Source organism: Pseudonaja textilis, chromosome 5 (genome assembly GCF_049901715.1).
Source record: "Pseudonaja textilis isolate UNSWEBS1 chromosome 5, rPseTex1.2, whole genome shotgun sequence".
NCBI classification, from domain to species: Eukaryota; Metazoa; Chordata; class Lepidosauria; order Squamata; family Elapidae; genus Pseudonaja; species Pseudonaja textilis.
This window is the reverse complement of record NC_141994.1, coordinates 73,116,605-73,139,984: the sequence shown is the minus strand read 5'-3', so window position 1 is coordinate 73,139,984 and position 23,380 is coordinate 73,116,605. Positions and strand designations below refer to the sequence as shown.

General features: G+C 43.3%; 1 protein-coding gene across 1 annotated transcript in view; it reads right to left on the bottom strand.

The window, feature by feature from the left end:
• Positions 1 to 23,380, bottom strand: part of GDI2 (GDP dissociation inhibitor 2) — a 40,455-nt gene that overhangs the window by 15,131 nt on the left and 1,944 nt on the right. The window lies entirely within an intron of this gene.

The following is a 23,380-nucleotide window of genomic DNA, read 5'->3' as shown; positions in this document are numbered from 1 at the left end:
ATTTAAAACATATCCTGTTTTCAATTTCATCCGTAGCTTTAGTAAGGAAGAGAGGTTAAAATGATGTTTTTTAAAAAAAATTCCTTTAAATACCCATAATATTATCCATCAATAAACCCCTAACTAAACATACATTTCAACACCAGTGCTTATATGCAGTTTGTATATTTTTTTCCCCCCAACACCAGTTCCCTGCATGTGCCAGGTTGCCGAGGCTGAAGTAGTTTGGGTGGTCCTCGTTTAGCGAACGCCAAGAGTTACAACAGGACGGAAGGAAAGGGACTTACAACGGGCCACAGCTCACACTTACGACCACCAGAGCATCCATATACAAGCAATATGTTATTTACAACCACTGCAGCATCCTGGGGGGCCACAGGCAGATTCCCACCAGCAAAGTTAAACAGATGCCAGATTCGCTTAACAACCGGCTCACTTAATAACTATAAGTTATGGCAAAATGGTCCTAAAACCGTATCCCAGCTCCCTTAACAACCGGCTTGCTTAGCAAAGGGAAAATATTGGTCTCAGCTGGGGTTGTAAATCTAAAAGAGGTAGAAAGTTAAGTGGATTTGGGGGAATGCTTACAAATAATAGAACTCGTTTGTATTTCTTCTTCTTCCCAACTGGATATTATAACACAATTCTTAACTGGGGGGGACAGTGAAAGAAAACACGCGCACTGACAAGCAGAGCAAATAGGACTTTGCTCCAAGAAGGAAATTTAGTGAAATTTACTGCTTTGGGGGAGAAAATTATCTGCCTTTGCCTGACAAACAATATGGGTCAATTAGTTGGTAAACTTAATCCCTCTCTCTTCTCTCTCTTCTTTCTTTGCTTCCTCTTTTCTTTCCTCCCTTTCTTTTTCTTTCTTCTGTCTGTCTTCTTCATTTCTTCCAGCTTTCCTCCTTTCTTCCTTCCTCCGTCTTCTTCCTTTCCACCCTTCCTTTCTCTTCCTTCCTTCCTTTCTTTCCTTTTACTCTTCCTTTCTTTTTTCCTATCTTCCTTCCCTCATTCCTTCCCATCTTTTTCCTTCCTTCCATCCTTCCTTCTTTCTCTTCTATCCTTCCATCCACCATTCCTTCCTGTCTTCTTCCTTCCTTCCACCCTTCCTTCCTCATTCCTTCCTGTCTTCTTCCTTCCTTCCACCCTTCCTTTCTTCCTTCCTTCCACCCTTCCTCCTTTCTCTTCCTTCGTCTTTCTTCCTTTCTTTTTCCTATCTTCCTTCCCTCATTCCTTCCTGTCTTCTTCCTTCCTTCCTCTTCCTTCCTTCATCTTTCTTCCTTTTACTCTTCCTTTCTTTTTCCCATCTTCCTTCCCTCATTCCTTCCTGTCTTTTTCCTTCCTTCCTTTCTCTTCCTTCCTTCATCTTTCTTCCTTTTACTCTTCCTTTCTTTTTCCCATCTTCCTTCCCTCATTCCTTCCTGTCTTCTTCCTTCCTTCCTTCATCTTTCTTCCTTTTACTCTTCCTTCCTTTTTCCTATCTTCCTTCCCTCATTCCTTCCTGTCTTCTTCCTTCCTTCTTTCCACCCTTCCTTCCTTCATTTCTTCCTTCCTTCCACCCTTCCTTTCTCTTCCTTCCTTCCTTTGTCTTTCTTCCTTTTACTCTTCCTTTCTTTTTCCTATCTTCCTTCCCTCATTCCTTCCTGTCTTCTTCCTTCCTTCCTTCTTCCCTTCCTTCTTTCTCTTCCTTCCACCCTTCCTTTCTCTTCCTTCCTTCCTTCTTTTCCTTCCCTCCCTTCCTCCCAAGTAGACTTCCAAGCGGCTTTCCAGGCTGGAAGTTGCCCCCAAAGAGACCGATTTCAGCTGAACCCGTTCGATCGCTAGAAGGGCGGAGTTCAGCGTCCAGGGTTCTACGCCCTGGGGTGGATGTCCGGCCTTAAGGTCCACCGAGGTCTTTTTCCCGGTGATTTTGCTCTGTTTTCTTTCCCCCTTCCTGTTTTGGCATTGCTCAACGAGGCGGGACACCCAAGAGGGTGACTTGCTGCTCACCGCAACCCTTCCTCTCACCGCAACCCTTCCTCTCAGCCTTACGCTGTCAACTTTCAGCTTCCCTGCGCTGCTCCGAACTTGCATTTGGCGAGGGGGGGGTCAACCGCCACCTCGGCTGGCTCCTCTGCCCACCTGTGAGAGGTTCTCCCGCCAGGACTACACCCGCCCTGCAGAAAAACAGAGGGAGGGCTGACTGCCCACGCTGAACGCTCGTCCTCTGCCCTTTCCCCGACCTCTCTCGAAGGTTCATCTCACCACCATGGATTCACCCCTAGAACAGGGGTCCCCTAACTTGGCCACTTTAAGACTTGCGGACTTCAACTCCCAGGATTCTCCAGCCGGCTAGGCTATGCTGGCTGGAGAAATCTGGGAGTTGAAGTCCGCAAGTCTTAAAGTAGCTAAATTTGGAGACTTCCGCCCTAGAACGTGGCTGGCTGGGGAATTCTGGCAGTTAAAAGTCCATGGGTTGTAAAGGTTCCCCTCCCCGCTGCTCTGGAGGAGGACCAGCCTAAGCAATTCCCCAACATCCGGTTTCTATTGTCACTGTTTTTGAAATGTTTGTCTGTTAGGATTTTAATTTGTAAAGGCTGAAAGCCACCCAGATGGGCAGTAAATAAATTAAGATGGATGGATGGACTAGATAGATAGATAGGGAGGCAGACAGGCAGGCAGGCAGGCGATAGATGGATGGGTGGATGATAGATGATAGCTAGATAGAGATATAGAGATAATGGTAGACAGATTAGACAGACAGACAGACAGACAGATAGATGATAGATGGATAGATGAGGAAAAATAGATAGATAGATAGATAGATAGATAGATAGATAGATAGATAGATAGAGTAGGTACGTAGGTGGATAGGTAGATAGATGATAGATAGGGTAGGTAGGTACGTAGGAGGATAGATAGATAGATAGATAGATAGATAGATAGATAGATAGATAGATAGATAGTAGCCAGGTAGGTAGGTAGATATAGGTAGGTAGATATAAGACAGACAGACAGGATAGGTGGATGATAGATGAGAGAGAGAGAGAGAGGAAGGAAGGAAGGGAGGGAGGGAGGAAGGAAGGAAGGAAGGAAGGAAGGAAGGAAGGAAGGAAGGAAGGAAGGAAGCTAGGTAGGTTGAGGGTGTCAACCTATTCTCCAAAGCACAGGAGGGCAGGACAAGAAGCAACAGGTGGAAACCAATCAAGGAGAGAAGCAACCTGGAACTAAGGAGAAATTTCCTGACAGGGAGGACCAGTGGAAGTTTTAAAGAAGAAACTGGGAGCTGTGGGTGCACCAACACTGGAGGTTTTCAAGAACCGGACAGTTATGCCTGAGAGAGTATAATCTCTCCCGCTCAAGAAGGGGGCTGGACTAGAAGGCCTCCAAGCTGCCGTCCAACTCTTGTTATTCTATGCCTTCCTGCCTTCTGGTAGGGCCACCACAAACCCTGCCACACTTCCTCTGTTAAACACAGCTGTTGTGTTGGGATGTAGTCCAGATTTGGAAGAGGGAGGGGCTCTCTGCCCGGGTGCAAAGAGACAGCTGGACTTGGATTTGTCTGGTGGAGCAGACAAGAGCAATTCACAGGGTGTTCCTGACCATTTTGCAAATGATTGCTTGAGTCTGGCAAGATTCTGTCTGCAAGAGAGCAACGATAAAGGAACCAGGTAGTTCTGGACTTATGAAAATTCGTTTAGCGGCAATTCAAAGGTACAATGGCACTGGAGAAAAGGACTTATGACCATGTTCACACAATCAAGACCTGAAATGGACAGCTAACATCAAAAATGTCATCAAAAAAGCCCAACGAACAATGTTCTTCCTGCGACAACTCAGGAAACTCAAACTGCCCAAGGAGCTTCTGATCCAGTTCTACAGACGAACTATGGAGTCTGTCATCTGCACCTCTATCACTGTCTGGGTTGGCTCTGCAACCCAACAAGACAGACACAGACTCCAGAGGGTAATACAACAATGGCTACCAACCTGCCTTCCATGGAGGACCTGCCTTCCATAGAGTCAAGAAGAGGGCTGTGAAAATATTTACAGACCCCTCACATCCTGGACATAAACCATTTCAACTCCTTCCCTCAAAACGACGCTATAGAGCACTGCATACCAGAACAACTAGACACAAGGACAGTTCTTTTCCGAATGCCATCCCTTTGCTAAACAAATAATTCCCTCAACACTGTCCAATTATTTACAAAGTACCTTATGATTCTATTCTATTCTATTCTATTCTTATTGTACTCTATGACTATTATTAAGTGTTGCACCTGATGATTCTTGTCTTTTGACGAATGTCTCTTTTCTTTTATTTACACTGACAGCATTTGCACCAAGACAAATTCCTTGTGTGTCCAAAATCACATTTGACCAGTAAAGAATTCTATTCTATTCTATCAAAATTCGGACACTTATTCACACTTATCCTTCCACTGCAACTCCCTACAATTAATCTCCCAAAATAAAGTCAGGAGAACTCTCGCTCCAAATAAGTGCATCCTTAACCCTTTCTTTTCTCTATTGTAAACGGGAGAGAACGGGAACAACGGCCGCATTTCAAGGGCCGGTTAAGCCTGGGAGTGTCTCAAACCCTGTATTTCTGATGGAAGCGCAAAATGGGACGAAGGAAGCCAAATTCTCCTGTCTGCATTTTAAGTAATCTGTTTATCTAGAACAGAGGTCTCCAAACTTGGCCACTTTAAGACTTGTGGACCTCAGCTCAGAATTCTGGGAGTTGAATTCCACAAGTCTTAAAGTTGCCAAGTTTGGGGACCTCTGATCTAGAATGTCGAAAATACAGAATGTGCAAAATAGCAGCTAACTGGAGCAAAAATTCAAATCTAGGGCCTCCGGTCTTTGTAAAATTAAGACTCAGCTCCCAGAATTCCTCAGCCCTCCTCAATGTAGGAGGAATCCCAATTTCTCTCTCTCTCTCTCTCACACACACACACACATACACCACACACACACCACCTCAAAATCCTTCCCAACTCAGCTTCAAGTTGGCACAGCAGAAGTTTAAAGCTAGCAGGGACGTTTGCTAAGAAGCAGGCAAGTCGATTCCTGCCCGTGAGGCCTTCCCCGTTCCTGCCTCGTAGTTGAAAAAAAAAAATCAAATTTTAATGAAGCCGGGAGGCTTAAGCGACGGCCTCCTTTTCTGAAGCCGCTCTGCAAAAGCACCTGACTTTTTGCAGAGTGCAGGAAAGCCAACGCTTGGCGCACCCTGGCAATCCAAACCCCCGCCGGCTGAGACGAAATTGCAACAGCAGGATTTGCTCGAGCAAATGGGGAATGTACAAGGAGGGACGAGCCTGTACAATTCGATTTGCCAAGATGGCAACCGATTTTGTAGGCTGGAATTCTTTCCATTTAAGAGAGGAAAGGAGATGAACCCGGCCTGCTGGACGTGCAAAAAAAAAGCCCAAGGCACTTTTGATCATATGTGGTGGTCCTGCCCTAAAGCCTAAACATACTGGACAAAAATCAGATATTGGGTTACAAGAAATAGTAAAAGAACAAATAGAATTTGAACTGGAGTCATTTATGTTAGGAATATTTTTTTAAAAACATACAAGAAAAAGACTAAATATATTTTATTACACCTACTTTATTACACCTACTAACTGCGGCAAGATGAACATATGCACAACGTTGGAAGCATAATAGCATTCCTGCGCTGAGCAATTGGTGATTCAAAAAATCTTGGACTATGCTGAAATGGATAGACTGCCTCTAAAATTAAAAGATAAAGAAGAGTCGGAATATCATGAGATTTGGGATATGTAGTATATTTGGCTGGAAAATAGGAAATAAAGTTAAATTAAGATAACTATAGATAAATGTATGTAAAGTATAGTACTGTATGTTAACGTAAATTTTTACAAGAGATGGGTAGGTACAATAATGAAGTGAGGAAATTATAATTTTGCTGTGGAACAGAAGAGGGATCCAATCCCTTTTTCCAATCCCAAATCAGATTTGGGTTACAGTTTATTCACAATGTACAAGTATTCATTTAGTGTCCATTCAAAGTTTCAATGGCACTGAAGGAAGGTACTTGGGGACTGATTCACATTGCAATATCCCGGGGTTGTGTGATCCCCTTTTGAGAAATTCTGACAAGCAACGGCAATGATGAACCAACAATGGTGTTGCTAAGTTTGCAACTGCAGTGATTTGCTTTAAGAACCGTGGGCAAGGAAAGGTTTGCAGAATGGAGCCAAATTCCCTTATAATGACTGTCTCGCTTAGCAGCAGAAATGTTGACCTCGATTGGGGTCATAACTTGAGAATTACTTATTTAAGATTTCTACAGCCCATGGAAGAAAAATTCCCCAGAGGTCAGCCAGGAGAAAAAAGAAAGCAATATTGCTAGAAGACCAATGCTTTATTTATGCCAATGTTTCTCAGTCTTGGTCACTTTAAGGTGGGTGAACTTCATTTCCCAGCATTCCCTTGCCAGCAAAGCTAGGAGTTGAAGTCCACCCAGCTTAAAAGTTTTGCTGCCTAGGGAATGCTGGGAGTTGAAGTCCACCCAGCTTAAAGTTTTGCTGCCTAGGGAATGCTGGGAGTTGAAGTCCACCCAGCTTAAAGTTTTGCTCGCTAGGGAATGCTGGGAGTTGAAGTCCACCCAACTTAAAGTTTTGCTGCCTAGGGAATGCTGGGAATTGAAGTCCACCCAGCTTAAAGTTTTGCTGCCTAGGGAATGCTGGGAGTTGAAGTCCACCCAACTTAAAGTGACCACGCCTTAGGAATACTTCCATGCAAACGGATTTCCTTAAAAACCAATTGCCATATTTTGATTTCTAAGACAGGGGTTTCACAGCTAGGGCAGACTTTTGATGGAAGCACTGACTGCATCACCTTATACAGGCAGTCCTCAACTTACAGCTGTTCGTTGAGTGACCGTTTGAACTTACAACGACCATTTGAACTTACAATGAAAAAAAGGGACTTTATGGCTGTTTTTCACACAAACTGTTGCAGCATCCCTACAGGGAAGCCAGAAGCGCTTAACAACCGTGTCACTCACTTAACAACTGCAACGATTTGCTTCCCAAGGGTGGCAAGAAAGACTTGTCGAATGAGGCGTGATTCACTTAACGACCGTCTCGCTTAAGCCATGGAAACTTGGGGCTCGATTCTGGGCGTGACTCACAGACTAGGGGCAATCAAGCCTCCTTCACGATCAAAGCCATAGGATAAACCTCCGTATCATGGTTAGCTGCCTCATGGAAAGTTAGTTGGGCTGCATTAAAGAAGGTACAAGAAGTGACCCAAGATGGTTAATGATTGAGCCAAACCACAACGGACAATGCCCTGTATTATTGTCAGGGGTTTCCAAGATTAAGCTGCTGTCACAACCATCACAATTCCGGGTGAAAGGGGAAAAATAGGAAAGGAAAATACGGATTGCAAAGATTAGGCTTTCACTAGCTCGATCCCCATGCTTCGCTACGAAACTATGTGGTCAGGCTTAGTTTTTCGGGAAGAAAATAAAAGTGGGGGAGGAATTCTGCCTCTGCCTACCAGCATCCATCGGTATTCATCTGGCTAGCGTCCTGTCGGTGTGTGGGAGAGTTGAGGGCTGTTTGGAAACTGAAGCAATATTTGCTGTGTGAGCAAGAAGGAGACAGCAAGGAGCCTGGGCGTGGCTTAGCTCAACTGTTCTCTACTGAAGCTGCTTGCTGCTGTGAAACAGAAACAGAAACTAAAACTCCTCTGTTTGTGTTTTGCCTTTGGAAGAGATTTCTTTTTTTCAGGTGGGGAGGGGGAGTCGAACTCCTTAGCATCAGAGCGTGTTAATAATAATAATATAGGAAATACTCTGAATGCTCTGATGGTCATTTAGAAAAATCCTTTCTTAGTGAGCCCCTAGAAGCCAAGAGGAACCTACCTGCCAAATTTCAAGGTTGTAGGCCTTACAGAGATTTTGTGATGATGCGAGAATTGTATTTCGCTTTTATATATATATATAGAGAGATTATATTGCAATTTGAATTTTTTTCCCCTTCAGTCTTATCAATTACCCAGAAAGAGGATTCTAAAGAGCTGACCAGCACCTTAACAATGAGGACACCAGGGGAAGCAACTACAAAGCGTATACGCAAACAGTGCTGCACCTCACTTTCCTCCTCCTCCTCCTCCTCTTCACAAATCTTCTATAGCACTGATGGTGTTACCTGGCTAGGTCGTAAAACATCTGCATGAAAACCACCAAGCTCAGAGAGCACCTAGGACCCTACAGTCTTCTTCCTGCTCCTCCTGCTCCTCCTCCTCTCCACAAACCCCACTCCTTTCTAACACTGAAGGTGTTCCCTAGTAGGGTCATAGAACATCTGCAAGAAAACCACCCAGCTCAGCAAGTACTTAAGGCCCCACATTCAACCCTGAGCTACAAGTATTTTTTTCCTGTCTGTTCCACTAGACAGCTTCCTCCCACAGCCACAACCACGTTAGCAAGCCTGCCTATGGCCCAGCCACAAATGGTCCTCAGCTTACAACTGTTCGCTTAGTGGCCGAAGTTAGACAGCACTAAAAAAAGCAACATAACTGACCGTCACAGTCCTCCCATTCAACCGTGGCAGAATAAGGTATTAAAATCAGGTTCAATTCACTGAACGACCATCTTGCTTAGCAATGGGAATTCTGCTTCTAATTGTGGCCATAAGTTGAGGCCTAGCTGTATGCTGAATATTCTTCAGTTCAGAGATTTATGTTCAAGGGAGCCCGAGAAGACCCACAGCATATTTATTAAAAGTATTAGGACTTTAAATACTACTAAAATAGAATAAGAATAGAATAGAGAAGAGAAGAGAATGGAATGGAAAAGAGTAGAGCAGAGCAGAGCAGAGTAGAGTAGAGTAGAGAGTAGAGAGTAGAGTAGGTATAGAATGGAATGAGAATAGAATGGAATGGAAAAGAGTATACAGTATAGAGTAGAGTAAGAATAGAATAGAATAGAATTAGAATTAGAATAGAATAGAATTAGAATTAGAATAGAATAGAATAGAAAAGAATAGAATAGAGAAGAGGAGAGAAGAGAAGAGAATGGAAAAGAGTAGAGTAGAGTAGCATAGAGTAGCGTAGAGTAGAAAGTATAGAGTAGAGTAGGTATAGAATGGAATGAGAATAGAGTAAAATGGAATGGAAAAGAATATAGAGTATAGAGTACAGAGTATAGAATAGAGTAAGAATAGAATAGAATAGACTAGATTAAGAATATAATAAAAATAGAATAAGAATAGACTAGACTAGACTAGACTAGACTAGAATTAGAATAGAATAAGAATAAGAATAAGAATAAGAATAAGAATAAGAATAAGAGAATTCTTTATTGGCCAAGTGCGATTGGACACACAAGGAATTTGTCTTCGGTGCAGAAGCTCTCAGTGGACATAAAAGCTACAAGTGATAAATCATGATCAAAGTCATCATAATAATACATTCATCATACAGGCTGCATTAAATATTTAAAAATTTACCAGGGGCAGCCTCTCTAAACACCACGAGCAACTTTGCTGCTATGCAACTTCTACAGAACTTCATGAGTCATGCAATCTGTTTCCTCTGTGTAACTTTGCCGCAAGAGAAGCATCTGCTCATGTAGGCCCAGGAACAAAAGTCCTAAAATCTGTGTGAGCTTTTCATTGAGACCAGGGAGTGTGTGTGTGTGTGTGTGTGTGTGTGTCTCCAATCCCAGTGAAGCTTTTCACACTTACGACGGTTGCAGCTTCCCCGTGGGTCACGGGATTTGGATGCCTGGCAACTGGCTCTTATCTATGACAGTTGCAGTGTCCCCCGCGATCCCCTTGCGACCCTTCCGACGAGCGAAGTCAATGGAGGAAGCCAGGTTCACTTACCAACCATGGCACTGATTTAACAACTAAGGTGATCTGACTTTCTTAACAACTGTGGCAAGGCAGGGCGTTAAAACGGGGCAAAACTCGCTTTACAAGTGTCTTGCTTTGCAGTGGGAATTGGAGGCTCAATGGTGCTTGTAAGCTGAGGATCACCTGAACATATAAGCTGGTACACCAATCCAAGTATACAACCACTCTGTAAAGCCTTAGTAGAGCCACCCCTAGAGTCCTGCATCCAGTTTTGGTCACCACACTGTAAAAAAAAAGAGGCTGAGACTCTTGAAAAACAGTCTTGCGAAGAGCAACCAGGATGATTAGGGGATGATTGAAGGCTCAAACATACGAAGAACGGTTGCAGGAACTGGGCCTGGCTAGTCTAGTGAAGAGAAGGACCAGGGGAGACATGATAGCAGTCTTCCAACATTTGAGGGGCTGCCCCAAATAAGGGGTCAACCAATTCTCCAAAGCACCTCAAGATAGGACAAGAAGCAGTGGATGGAAACTAACTGAGAGAACCAACCTAGAACTAAGGAGGCTAAAACATATAAAGAATTATTTCTGGAATTAGTTATGTCTAGCCTAATGAAAGACAAGGATTTGAGGTGGGGTGGGAGTAATAGTCCCATTACTTCAGGGGCTGCCACGGAGAAGGGTTGACTCGTTCTCCAAAGCAGGGGATGGCTGAAAGACCCCTAAAGAGACATCCAGAGTTTCTCCCGAAACGAAGGAGAAATTTCCAGACAGTGAAAACAATCCATGAAATAACTTCCAACCCGGAGTTGTGAATATTCCCTTTCGCTGGAGTTTTTCGAGAAAGGATTCGGACAACCGTTTGTTTGGGGTGGCATGGGGACTCTTACCTCGGGCAGGGGGTTGGACTAGGAGACCTCCCGGGGTCCCTTGCAGCCCTGCGATTTTATGAATCGATCAATACTTTTAGCCAAGGCAGCCTGGAATTGAAATGCCAAAGGCGTCACTAATATCTCCAGCAATTATCCCCAAAGGTAGGAGGTACAATAAACTTAATTTTCTCAAAGGGGCGTCATCCCAGTTGCCTTCAAGGAAATGAGGGCCGTGCCATCATGCAAGGGAAAACGTCACACGAGCAAGATCGGATGTCCAGCAACACCGTAGTAGACTTCATGGTCTAGGACAGAGGTCTCCAAAACTTGGCAACTTTAAGACTTGTGTGGACTTCCAACTCCAAGAATTCTGGGAGTTGGAAGTCTACAGGTGTGATGACCCGGAGTGTAACACAAACGTAACAAAATCCAAAACGTAAATAAATGTCCTTTAACGCCTCCAACTTGGCCCCGCTGTTCGATAATTCTCAGTTGGGAGATAAAACTTATTCAAAAATAGTCTTCAAAAGAAAGCAATACAGTCCGAACTAAATGAGCAGACAGAGGTGAAATAAAAAAAAAAACCAAACAAACTACAATGACGAAATTTCCACAACAGGACAGAAGTATTTACCAAATTCAAGGAGAGAACAAGGCAGAGTCTGTTGGAAGGAAGCCAACCAAGATAACTTCAGCCCAAAATAAAATACGCTTTGCTTCTGGCAACGCTGTGTTTTAACCGTCTCTCTTATATACTATTCTTCCCAGTTGCAACCAATGGAGGGATCATGGCCGCTTCCTCTCTCGCAAGCCAAGTTGTTTCCTTCTCCGTTCCTCCCTGCGTGCCCTAGGATGCAGAGGGGATGGTCCTGGTTTTTCCTCTGACTGCCCAGCTGGCCTCTGCCCTTCCCTAGCCTCCCCCACCACCTCAAGAGCCACACTTCCACTCCCTGTGGGCTGTTCCTCCTCTCCCTCAGAGACAGATTCTACCAAGGGTATGACAACAAGTCTTAAAGTGGCCATTTGGGGACCCTGGATCTTGGAGGAGTAAAGGTCCATATAAATGAGATGGGGAAGCTTAATTTTCCAGACATTTTATTCCTTCTTTACATGCTTTGAGCTGATGCGTTGGGCACAATGCAATATTGAAAGAGATGCATCTAGATTTTATTCATAATTATATGAATATCTGGAAATTCAACCAGTGGAGGCTTGTTTTACAGGTTAAGTCCTCCGTGTACGACCACAACTGAGTCTAAAATTTATATTGCTAAGTGAAAAATTTGTTGGGTAAGTTTTGCCCCACTGTATGACTTTTCTTGCCACGGTTGTTCAGTGAAACACTGCCATTGATAAGTTAGTCCCCCAGGTTGTTAAGTGAATCTGGCTTTCCCCCATCAACTTTGCTTGACGGGAGGTCACAAAAGGGGATCGTGTGGCCCAGGGATGCGGCAACTGTCATAAACGTGAGTCATTTGTCAAGTGTCCGAATGAAAATCGCGTGACTATGGGGAGGCCGCAATGGTGCAAAGTGTGGGGTCACTTTTTTTCAGCGCCGTTCTGACTTCGGTCATTAAATGAACTGTTGCAAGTTGAAGACCACCTGTATTTCATTTGCAATTAAAAAAAAAACAAAAGCAGTGAAGAATCCTGGGGCAGCTTGCAAACTTATTCTTGCAGAAGCTGCTGCAAATCCGAATTCATTTTCAGATATTACATAGTCTTTTTTTTTCTAAAGCTCCTGCCCTTGCCAGCAATTCTCGTTTCAGGAAGTGGATTAGGATTTGCAAATCATGATTTCGAAACAAAGGTGCTGAGGCAGCACTACAACCCAAGCCTCCGTCCACTTCACAGGAGGAGCTTCAGCAGATGGTTAAAATAGGCCTGCAGGATTTCTCCAGAGGCCTTGAAAAGGAAGCCAACCGGATTTTTCAGTCTCCTGGGACAAATAAGCTCAAATTTACCACCCCTGGATGTGGCTGCGAGATCACCCCGCAGGTAAATCCTTGCCCAGCCCAGCCCAGGTGTGCTACAGTTGCCAAAAAAAGCCAACGCAGTCCTGGCCTGCATCGAAAGAGCGATCACATCGAGATCACGAGAAGAGATGACAGACAGGCTTATAACAGAGTTGGAAGGGATCTTGTAGGTCATCTAGTCCAACCCCCCTGCCCCGCCCTAGCAGGAGACCCTACTACACCATGATGGTGAACCTGTGGCACGCAGAACCCTCTCTGTGGCATGCGCGCCATCGCTAGTTGCTCTGGTTTCTGGCACGCAGAGCCCTCCCTGTAAGCCTTTGCACTGGCCAGTTAGTCTTCGCAGGTGCCGGAGCGCCCCAAAATGGCCTGAAAAACAGCCAAAAAACTAGCTGTTTTGGGCCTGAAAAACAAACAGCCTGTAAATGGCCCGAAAAAGGCCCCAAAACTGGTAAACAAACGACCAAAAAACAGGCATGTGTGTACCGACCAGCTGGTCTTTGGGTTTCTGGCACGCAGAGCCCTCTCCGTGGGCATTTGTGCTGGCCAGCCAGAGCACCTGAAAACAAACGGTTGGAAATGGAGGACTGCATGTACCGGGTCCAGTTCTGGTTGTCATGATACAAGAAGAACGCTGGGATCCTAGAAAGAGTGCGGAGAAGAGCAATGAAGATTGATAAAGGGAGTCCAGGGCTAAATTGTACGATGAACGGCTGAGGAAGCTAGGTAGGTCTTGCTCAGGGGTCTTCAAACTTGACAGCTTTAAGACTTGTGGACTTCAACTCCCAGAATTCCTCCACTAGTCATGTTAGCTCAGGAATTCTGGGAGTTGAAGTCGACAAGTCTTAAAGTTGCCAAGCTTGAAGATCCTTGATCTATTCTGTCTGTCTGTCTGTCCGTCCATCCATCATATCTATCTATCTATCTATCTATCTATCTATCTATCTATCTATCTATCTATCTATCTATCTATCTATCTATCCTACCCCTCTTTCTCTATCTATTCATTCCAGGGGTCTTCAAACTTGGCAGCTTTAAGACTTGTGGACTTCAACTCCCAGAATTCCTCCACTAGTCATGTTAGCTCAAGAATTCTGGGAGTTGAAGTCCACAAGTCTTAAAGCTGCCAAGTTTGAAGATCCTTGATCTATTCTGCCTATCTGTTCTATCTATTCCACTTCTTTATCTATCTATATCTATTCTATCTTGTCCCTCTCCCTCTATCCATTCTATCTATCTTTCTCTCTGTCTATCTATTCTACCTCTCTTTCTCTATCTATTCATTCCAGGGCTCTTCAAACTTGGCAGCTTTAAGACTTGTGGACTTCAACTCCCAGAATTCCTCCTCCAGTCATGTTAGCTCAGGAATTCTGGGAGTTGTAGTCCACAAGTCTTAGACTTGCCAAGTTTGAAGACTTGGTCTAGCTTATCAAAAAGGAAGATTTTGGGGGGGACATGACAGCTGTCTTTCAAGTACTTGAGGGGTTGTCTCCGAGGAGACTGACTTATTCCCCAAAGCAGGACAAGAAGCAATGGGGGGTACATAGAACGTGCAGAAATGAACAGGTTAACACTTGCAATTAAAGAGAAGGAACAAACTGAATATTATATGATATGGGAATTTTTAAATCAATGGTTAGAGAATAAATATGAAAGTTGGAAATAAACTAATTGGAAGAAAATACGGAAAAAACACTATTTAAAAATACCAATTTGGATTTCAACAATGGAGGCGATGATTCATCCAAATAATCTGGAATCACTAAAATGATTAAATATAAGGACCTATTGGATACGCAAGGAAATTTGAAATCGCGGCAAGAACTTCAAGAGCAGGGATTAAAAATTGATCAGTGGGCATATCTTCAAATTCAAAGCAGATATAAACAGGACAAGAAAGAATTTGGAATTAACAATAATCTCCAGCAATTAGATAAAATTTTATTAGGATCAGGCAAAAATATATATAACAACATTTTATAATTATTTATTAGAAGTAGAATTAGAAGAAGAAATTGTAAAAGGGAACATGATAGCCTGGTATAGGAATATAGGACGTAGCATCACCATAACAGAATGGGAAAAGGTCTGGGGTAGAAATAATAAAATTACAAAATCGGTAGCATACAAAGAAAATGCCTATAAAATGTTTTATAGATGGCATCTTCCACCTTCGAGATTAGAAAAAAGCACCCCAATAGGAATCCAAATTGCTGGAAATGCAAAAAAAATAGGGAACTTTTTTCCATATGTGGTGGTCCTGTTACAGAAGCTCAAAAATATTGGCAGAAAATTAGAAATTGGTTGGAAGAAATGACAAGAGAACAGATCGAATTCGAACCAGAGTCTTTTCTGTTAGGGATCTTTGATAAACAGATATCAAAAAAAGTGAAATATATAATAATACACATTTTGACAGCAGCCAGATTGGCTTTTGTACAAAGTTGGAAGCAGCCTCATGTTCCATCAGAGGAGATGATCATTCAAAAAATTTCAAGTTGTGCAGAAATGCACAAATTAACTTTGGCATTAAAAAATAAAGACACTTCAATATACTACAACAGCTGGAACTGCTGGTACAAATGGATAGACCAAAGAGAGACTTCACACTAAAAGGCAAAAGAGGATAAGATAGATCCATAGTAGTGATACACAGATATATGTAAGGATTAGGTGTGTGTATATCGCATAAAATAAGGATAAAAAAGAGACCTTACAAACTGTTGAAGTGGAGAATGTTTTTAATTGTTTTCTATTTTTCTCTTTCTATTTTCTTCTTTCTTCTTTTTCTCTCTTTCATTTATGTATGTGTTGTTGGTTTGTTTTAATTATAAAATCAATAAAATTTATTTTTTTAAAAAAGAAAGTTGGAAATAAAAGATGATTAGTGAAATATAGAAAATATGTTAATAGAGTCAAATAAGATGAGGATTTTTACAATTAGATATATCATGCATATCAGTATTAAGAGAAGAGAATTAATACTAATGTAATGAACATGGCTGTAATTTTAAGTGTTATTGCACAATATATTTGTACCGAGATGACACACTGTTTAATGGAAGATGGATTGTTTGTATTAAAAATAAAATAAAAAATTTACTACCCACCCTCCCTCCAAAAAAAGGCAGCAGCAATGGATGGAAACTTGTTAAAGGGAGATCCAACCAGAACTGAGGATAAATTTTCTGACAGCATACTTAATCGATGGAATAGCTTGCCTCTCAGAGTTGATATATAATATCTGTGACATATCTGTGGGTATATGCCTAATTCTGTATTAATCTGTATTTATTGTTATATTATGTAATATTTATTGGAGGTAGTGACCCTTTTGAGAGCTATATGAAACAAAATTTCACCTAGCGTACATTCCAAGTGACAATAAAGTTAGTTGTGGGTGCTCCAACGGAAGGTTTTCAAAAATAAAACAGGACAACCGTTTGACTGCCCTGCTTTGAGCAGGGGTTGGACTAGAAGATCTCCAAGCCCCCTTCCAGCCCCGTGATTTTATGTTTTCATGTCTCCTCATAATTCCCTTCTCAGTCAACACAGAGACTGAGAAAACTAAAAGGGGGTCCGTGTTGAAAGGAACCCTTAGAAAATTAACATTCGTATCTGAAGGTGCAACCAACAACACTGGGACCAATTTTAAGCGGACGTTCAGCCCGATGACGTGATTTAAAAGCGATTGTGGTTTGCTTTACCTGGGAAGTTTCAAACAGTGAGAGCCATTGTGGGTGGAAATGTCTGCAGCCTCAAGACACAAAAGCACACCACGTCAGGCAAGGCACAAGCAGCTGACAGCAACGAGCCTCTCTAAATTAAGTGGAGGTGCCAACATTTTACCCGCGGATGTGCCGACGTTCCAGATTTGGTCAGAGTCAGCATCTTCTTAAGAACTGAGTCATACTTTCAGCTATGTCCTTGTGGGCAAAAGTTCAGCCCAACATGCCAGCAAAGAAAGTGGAATCCTCTCGGGCTACAGATAGTCCTACAGTTCATTTAGTGACTGTTCAAACTGAAAAAAAAAAGTGACTTTTGATTGCTTTCCCCCACATACGACTTGCTGCAGTACGTGATCAAAATGTGGACTTTGGGCAACTGACTCACATTTATGACGGCTGCAGTGTCCCCCGGGGTCATGCGATCCCCTTTTGCGACCTTCCGACAAGCAATGTCCGTGGGGGAAGCCAAATTCACTTAACGACCTTGTTACTAACTTAACAACTGCAATGATTCGCTTAAGAAGTATGGCTCACTTAGCAACGGAAATGTGGGGATGAACTGTGGTCGTAAGTCAAGGACTACCTGTAAGGCTGGTTTGAACCACAGCAGAGTCTAGCTGCTATGGAGAGTCAACTTACGACCACCACTGTGCCCCAAATTTGAGAAACTCATTAAGTTTTGCTCCATTTTTATAATTTTTCTTGCCACATTTAAAAAAAAAAAATATTGTCCATTTTCCTTTATTATACATATTTCCAGTTTTGCAACGTCAGCATACTGGCTATATCAAGATCTTTTTTAGATCTACATATTATACATCAGAGGTCTCCAAACTTGACAACTTTTAATACTTTTGGACTTCAAATCCCAGAATTTCTCAGCTAGGCGTAGCTGGCTGGAGAATTCTGGGAGTTGAAGTCCACAAGTCTTAAAAGTTGCCAAGTTTGGGAACCCCTGGCTATAACCATCATTCTGATAGTCATACAGTGTAATCTCTTTTAAGTGTAATCTCTTTTAAGTACATAGTATTGTACTTCATAACTGTAACTATTGTTTTCATAGTGGTATCGTAACACTTTATACATTTATCACTCTGTACGTTTTAATTTCTAGTCACGTACAGTCGGATAATAGCAATAGCACTTATATACCGCTTTATAGTGCTTTAGAGTCCGCTCTAAGCGGTTTACAGTCAGTATATTGCATATAATGCTGCTGCTTACAATATATATTCTTACATATAATCTATACACCTGTATTTATTCCTGTTTTGTTATTAAGTTACTAATCTCTGCACCTGTTATTTAACCATTTGCACAATACGTCCCTTGCTGGGTAATATTCTGTTTCCTCTTTCTCTTTAAGTTCCATTGTTAAGCAAAAGTTCCAACTCGGCACATTCCAGTATATTTTTTTTTCTTTTGCCACATTTGTTAAGCGAATCACTGCAGCTGCTTAAGTTAGCAATCTAGCTATTAAGTGAATCTGCTTTCCTTGTGGACTTCGCACGTCCGAAGGTGGCCGTTCGGTGCCGTTGCAACTTCAGACGCTAAATGAACCGTACCTGCAATCGGAGGCAGAAACTGCTATAACTGCCTAAACATTGGAAACAGGCCATTGACAGATCTTGGCTCTTCAAAGAATTCCACCCAGAGGGTTTCTCTGCTTAAGTGAGCAAGACAAGGCATGTTTCTTTCTTTTTTTTTTTTAAACAGTTGAAATCTATTGGTTTTTTTTTTCCCTCAACCCCCAAGCTGAACAAAAGAGTCAAAACAAGTGCAGGAAAAGAGCCGGCTTCCACAATGTCAGGAAACTTCTATTCATTCTGGGCCGTATTTCTTTCTCAGAAAGAACAATTCTCCTCTTTATCCTTATGTTTTTGACGCTCGGCGTTCATCCGAAGGGCTTCTTACTAAAAACGGTTTAATTTGCAGGACGAGAAGTGAAACCAACTGATTTTTCAAAAGAAAGAAGAACACAGAGAGAGAGAGAGAGAGAAATGGTGGCGAGATCAAAAGATTTAGTGTTTTCACCCTGAAGGCCACCGAGTTGCTTTTGAAATCATTTTGCAGAATATTTTTGGAGGCTGGTCGGGAAGTCTCTCATTAGAGGCCACGAAAGAAAGAAATCTTTGTCCTTCTCCATCGGCAAACCAGGATGAGGCTACAGAAAGGCTGCACGAGGATCCTTGTTTGGCAAGGTGGTCAGATTTCCTGGGAGCTTTAGGAAGCAATTTTCATTTGTGGATCCAGCCATCTCATGCGTGACGGAGACAACCGAAGAGAGGGGTAAATGGAGATTATTCTGATTTAATTATCCACCCATGGCAGCTCAGAACGAACCTAAGAGTAGACAAGGCTGACATGATAGGAATGGTTTCTCTGCTGACCTTGATGGGAATCATTCCCTTTTCGGCTATTTCAGAGTCGGTACATCCAACTGTTTGTCTTGCAGTCAAGAGGTTCAAGCCACGACAACCACCACTTTCAAGGTTTAACATGTTAGTATTGTTTAAGGAAACTCCTTTCTCCTAAACCAGGGTGTCAACCTTGGCAACTTTAAGACTTGTGGACTTCAACTCAACTCCCAGAATTCGAATTCTGGGAGTTGAAGTCCACAAGTCTTAAAGTTGCCAAGGTTGGACACCCCTGTCCTAAACGGTCTCAAAATCGGTCACTTGAAGTTGGGTGGACTTTCCATCCAAGAATTCCCCAGCCAGCATTATTTTCCCCGCAAAAAAATCATCCCCAACTTAGCTAGCTGGAGAATTTGGGGAATTGAGCCACATATTTTTAACTGCTGGCTGGGGAATTCTGGGAGTTGAAGTCTACCCAATGGAAGGGGGGGGGCTTTATGGGTTGGGGTGATGGTGGTTGACCTTGCAGCTGCAGTGAGGAATGGGCGCATTTAATTAATCAAGAGGGAAGCAACCTGGAATTAAGCGGAATCTTCCTAACGGCGAGGACAAATTAACCAGTGGAACAGCCTGCCACTAGAAATTGGGGTGGTTTTTAAGCAGAGACCAGACAGTCACTTGTCTGAGACGGTGTAGGTTCTCCTGCTTGAGCAAAGGGCTGGACTAGAAGACCTCCAAGGTCCCAATTTGATTTAAGCCATTTAAATGCCCCCCCTGAAATTATTCCCAGTGCCCCAGCAGCCGATTTTGGGTCACGTGATCATGGGGGGGGGAATGCTGCAACAGTTGAAAGTGTGAAAAACGGTCACAAGTTGCCGTTTAGGTCGCTAAATCGGTGATTGTAAAGTGTAAAGTGACTGTAGAGTGGGATTAGGGAAAGCTTGCTTGGCAGGAAAGGTAACTTATACAGTCAAAAAAAATAATAATAAGAGAGAAAGAGAGAGAGAGAGAGAGAGAGAGAGACATGATAGAGATAAACCGGATGCAAGGGCCGGAAGTGAAGGTTGTAACATTTCTGTGGTCAGAGACAAATTTTTTAAATCAACAAGAAACCGATTTTTAACCTCTTTTAAGAGAGGATTTTTTTTTTTTAAAAAAAAGGCAACCTTTAAAAAAAGGTGAATGGAGGGGAACCTTTCAAGGCTACAAGTTCCTCTCTGAAAGGTGATCTCCACTGCGTCTCCTTTCCGCAGAGACCCTCCTGTCATTCAATATATCGGAGAGAAAGCAGGGATCCCCACCTGAGAGGGGAAATCTCTGCTCTCCTTAGGGGGAGCACCAATGATTTGTTGGGAGCAAACTGTAAAGTGTGTATTGATTTATTTTTTAAAATATACTTTATTAATTTTACAATTAAAACCCACCGACAATACATACCCAAATAAACTGAAGAAAGGAAAGGGGGAAAGGAAAGGAAAAAAAAGAAAAATTTAGAGGAGAGAGAGAAAGGGAAGTAGAGAGAAAAAGAACAAGAAGAGAAAGAAGAAAAAAAAAGGAAAAGAAGAAAGTTAAAAGTGTGTATTTTAACTGCAAAGTGAGCTACATGGTTCAGGTTAGGCAAGTTATTCTTTTGCCAAACTTAAGACTTGACGCTATGTTAGTAACCTATGACCGTCGCTAAGTGTTGCGGCTTATGATTCTTGAGGAATCTATTTTCTTTTCTTTTTCTGTACACTGGGAGGTCATGCACCAAAGACAAATTCCTTGTGTGTCCAATCACCGCGTGGCCAATAAAGAATTCTATTAATCCAGGGATATTCCAACCTTGGTCACTTTTAAAGACTTCAACTCCCAGAATCCCCCTCACTTTAGAGGGCTTAAAATCAATAAGCCTATTAAGCTGCCTAGGACTCTGACAGGTAAGAGAGAACCTACAGCAGGGAGGTGCCATTTGGGGACTTTAAGACCTGTGGACTTCAACTCCCAGAATTCCCCAGCCAGCTATGCTGGCTGGGGAATTCTGGGAGTTGAAGTCCACAGGTCTTAAAGTCCCCCAAATGGCACCTCCCTGCTATAAACCCTCATTTAATGTCAGAAGACAGACAATAATGGTCTAGGGAGAAGATTTTGATGCTTGAGGGAGATGGCTCCCCAATGTTTCAAAGGACAGCAGAAAGAATACAGCTAGCCCTCCGCTTGCAAGCATTTGTTTAGCGACCATTTGAAGTTAAAATGGCACTGGACCAAGCGACTTATGACCGTTTTTCACCCTTGCGGCCGTTGCAGCATCCCACGGGCTCAGGATCAAAATTCAGACGCGTGGCAACTGGCATGTCCTTATGACGGTTGTGCTATCTTGGGGGGTCATGTGATCATCATCTGTGACCTTCCCAGCTGGCTTCCGACAAGCAAAGTCAACGGCCAGGCTTGTTTAACAACCGCAGCGATTCACTTAACGGTGGCCAAAGCAAGATCGTAAAGCAGGATGCAACTCTACTGCTTAGCGTCAGAAATCTGGGGGATCAATTGTGGTCGTAAGTCAAGGACGATCCGTCACGAAGGAGAGAAGGGTCAGGGAAGCACAAGGAGACCAGAGAGCTGGTTTTTGGAGGCAGAAATAGGAAAGCCTGCAGTCCGAAGCTGAAGGTGCAACAAAGGAAGAAAAGAAAAAGAAACTGCAAGGGCACAAGGACAAATCACCCACCAAGGAAAAAGCATGCCAAGTCAAAGTTAAAACCCCTCACTCAAAAATCCATGGGTGGGAATGGACTTTTGATTTAAAAAAAAAAAAAAATCTCCTTACAGTGGCCACTTAAGACATTTCCAGAGACTGCAAATGTAGAATAATGCAAATCTTGTGCTAGATTTATGGCAGTTGGATAGTTTACGGAGTTATTTCCTCCAGAGCGGGGAAAAAAAGAAAAATACAAAGTCAACGTTCTGGATGGAAGGAAAAAACAAAAAAAAACAGAGAAAAGCTACAGAATAGGATGGTCCCAGCTACAAAGAAGGACAACCTTGCAAGGTAGGGCAGCTGAGAGAGACAAAACGGGGCTCGGAGGCTGGGCGAGAGTCAAACCTAGCTCTGCTCACACGTTTCCTGTAAACTGACTCATTGATTTCAATGGGGAAAAAGAGTAGCTGCAGTAGGAAAGGCCAGGCTCTGAAGCAATCCCCCCCAAAATCCCCCTTCCACCCCCACATCAGACCTGGCAAGGCCTGGGAGCCCCAGAGAACTACAGAGTGCCCCTCGGAGCAAAGAGGGAATCCCAAATCCTCGGGATGCCAGGCAAAACCTTTTAGCCAGATGCCCCCCCTAGAAGAGCAAGAGACGACGGGGAAGAAGAGGCTGAAGGACAAGGGAGGATCCAAGGGCAAAAAATTTAAAGGCAGCCAATTCTCAGTTTGCAACCATTCCTTTTGAACGGCCGTTTGAAGTTACGGCGGCCCTGAAAAAAAAGTAACTTAAGATCTTTATTTTATTTTTTTCCTTTCAACACGGTCGTTGCAGCATCATCCCCGTGGCCACGTGACCCAAATTCGGATGCTTGGCAGCTGACTTATATTTATGACGGCTGCAGTGTTCTGGGGTCCCTCACGGGTACCCTTTTACGACCTTCTGACAAGCAGTCAATGAGGAAACCAGATTCACTTAACAACCAGATTACTAAATTATCAACTGCAGTGATTCACTTAACAGAGGCAAGAAAGGTTGCAAAACAGGGCAAAACACTTAAATACTTTGTCTAGCAAGAGAAATTTCAGGCACTGAAATCAAAGGCTATTGTGTCGTATAAAATAAATATATACAATGTAAAATACAATCTCCTGGGGTGTCTTCCTTGATGCCACAGGAGGAGAAACGTCGGGGGCCGCTTCCAAAGCCTCACTCAGGTCGGAGCCTCCATGGCCAGGAGCAGCGTGCTGCGTAATGGCATTTGGAGCTCACCAGGGTCCTGCCCAGCTGAGGATTATGGGGCAGAATATCCAAGTTGGATAATGAAGCGGCAGGCAGCCAAGCACGGGGCTCCGTCCATGGGGAGGGGAAGGCCGGATGCCCACAGGGGTTAAAAGAAATCCACCCTTTCTTGGCTTCAGAAGCCGTGGGAAACTTTGAGGGGATGTGGGGGGGCAGGTTGAGCCAGATCACGTGTCTCCAGAAGACCCGGGTCAGGGGGTTGTGTGAACCCAGAACTCTGCAGGCGGGACAGGAGAAGGAGAGCCAGTTGAAGATTAAAACCCATAAATGGGAGAGAGAGAAGACAGGAGAGTCCGAAAAGAAGGCTAAATAACATATAATCATTCATAGAAAAGCTAATAATCATCCCCACGTAAGGGAGGGTCTAAATAAGGGGAGAGGAAAAAGAGGAAGGGGGGAACCCAAGCCCACCCCAACTGCCTTCGTTCAAGCTACAGGTATCTTTTGAGGAGGGGCATGCGTTCCCGTCTCTTTCCCTTCTCTCGGGTTGTGGGAGCGCCATCGCTTGAGGCCTTCAAGAAGAGACTGGACTGCCATTTGTCAGAAATGGTGTAAGGTTTCTCCCGCTTGGGCAGGAGGGGTTGGACTAGATGACCTACAAGGTCCCTTCCAACCTCTGTTAACCTGTTATTATTCTGTTA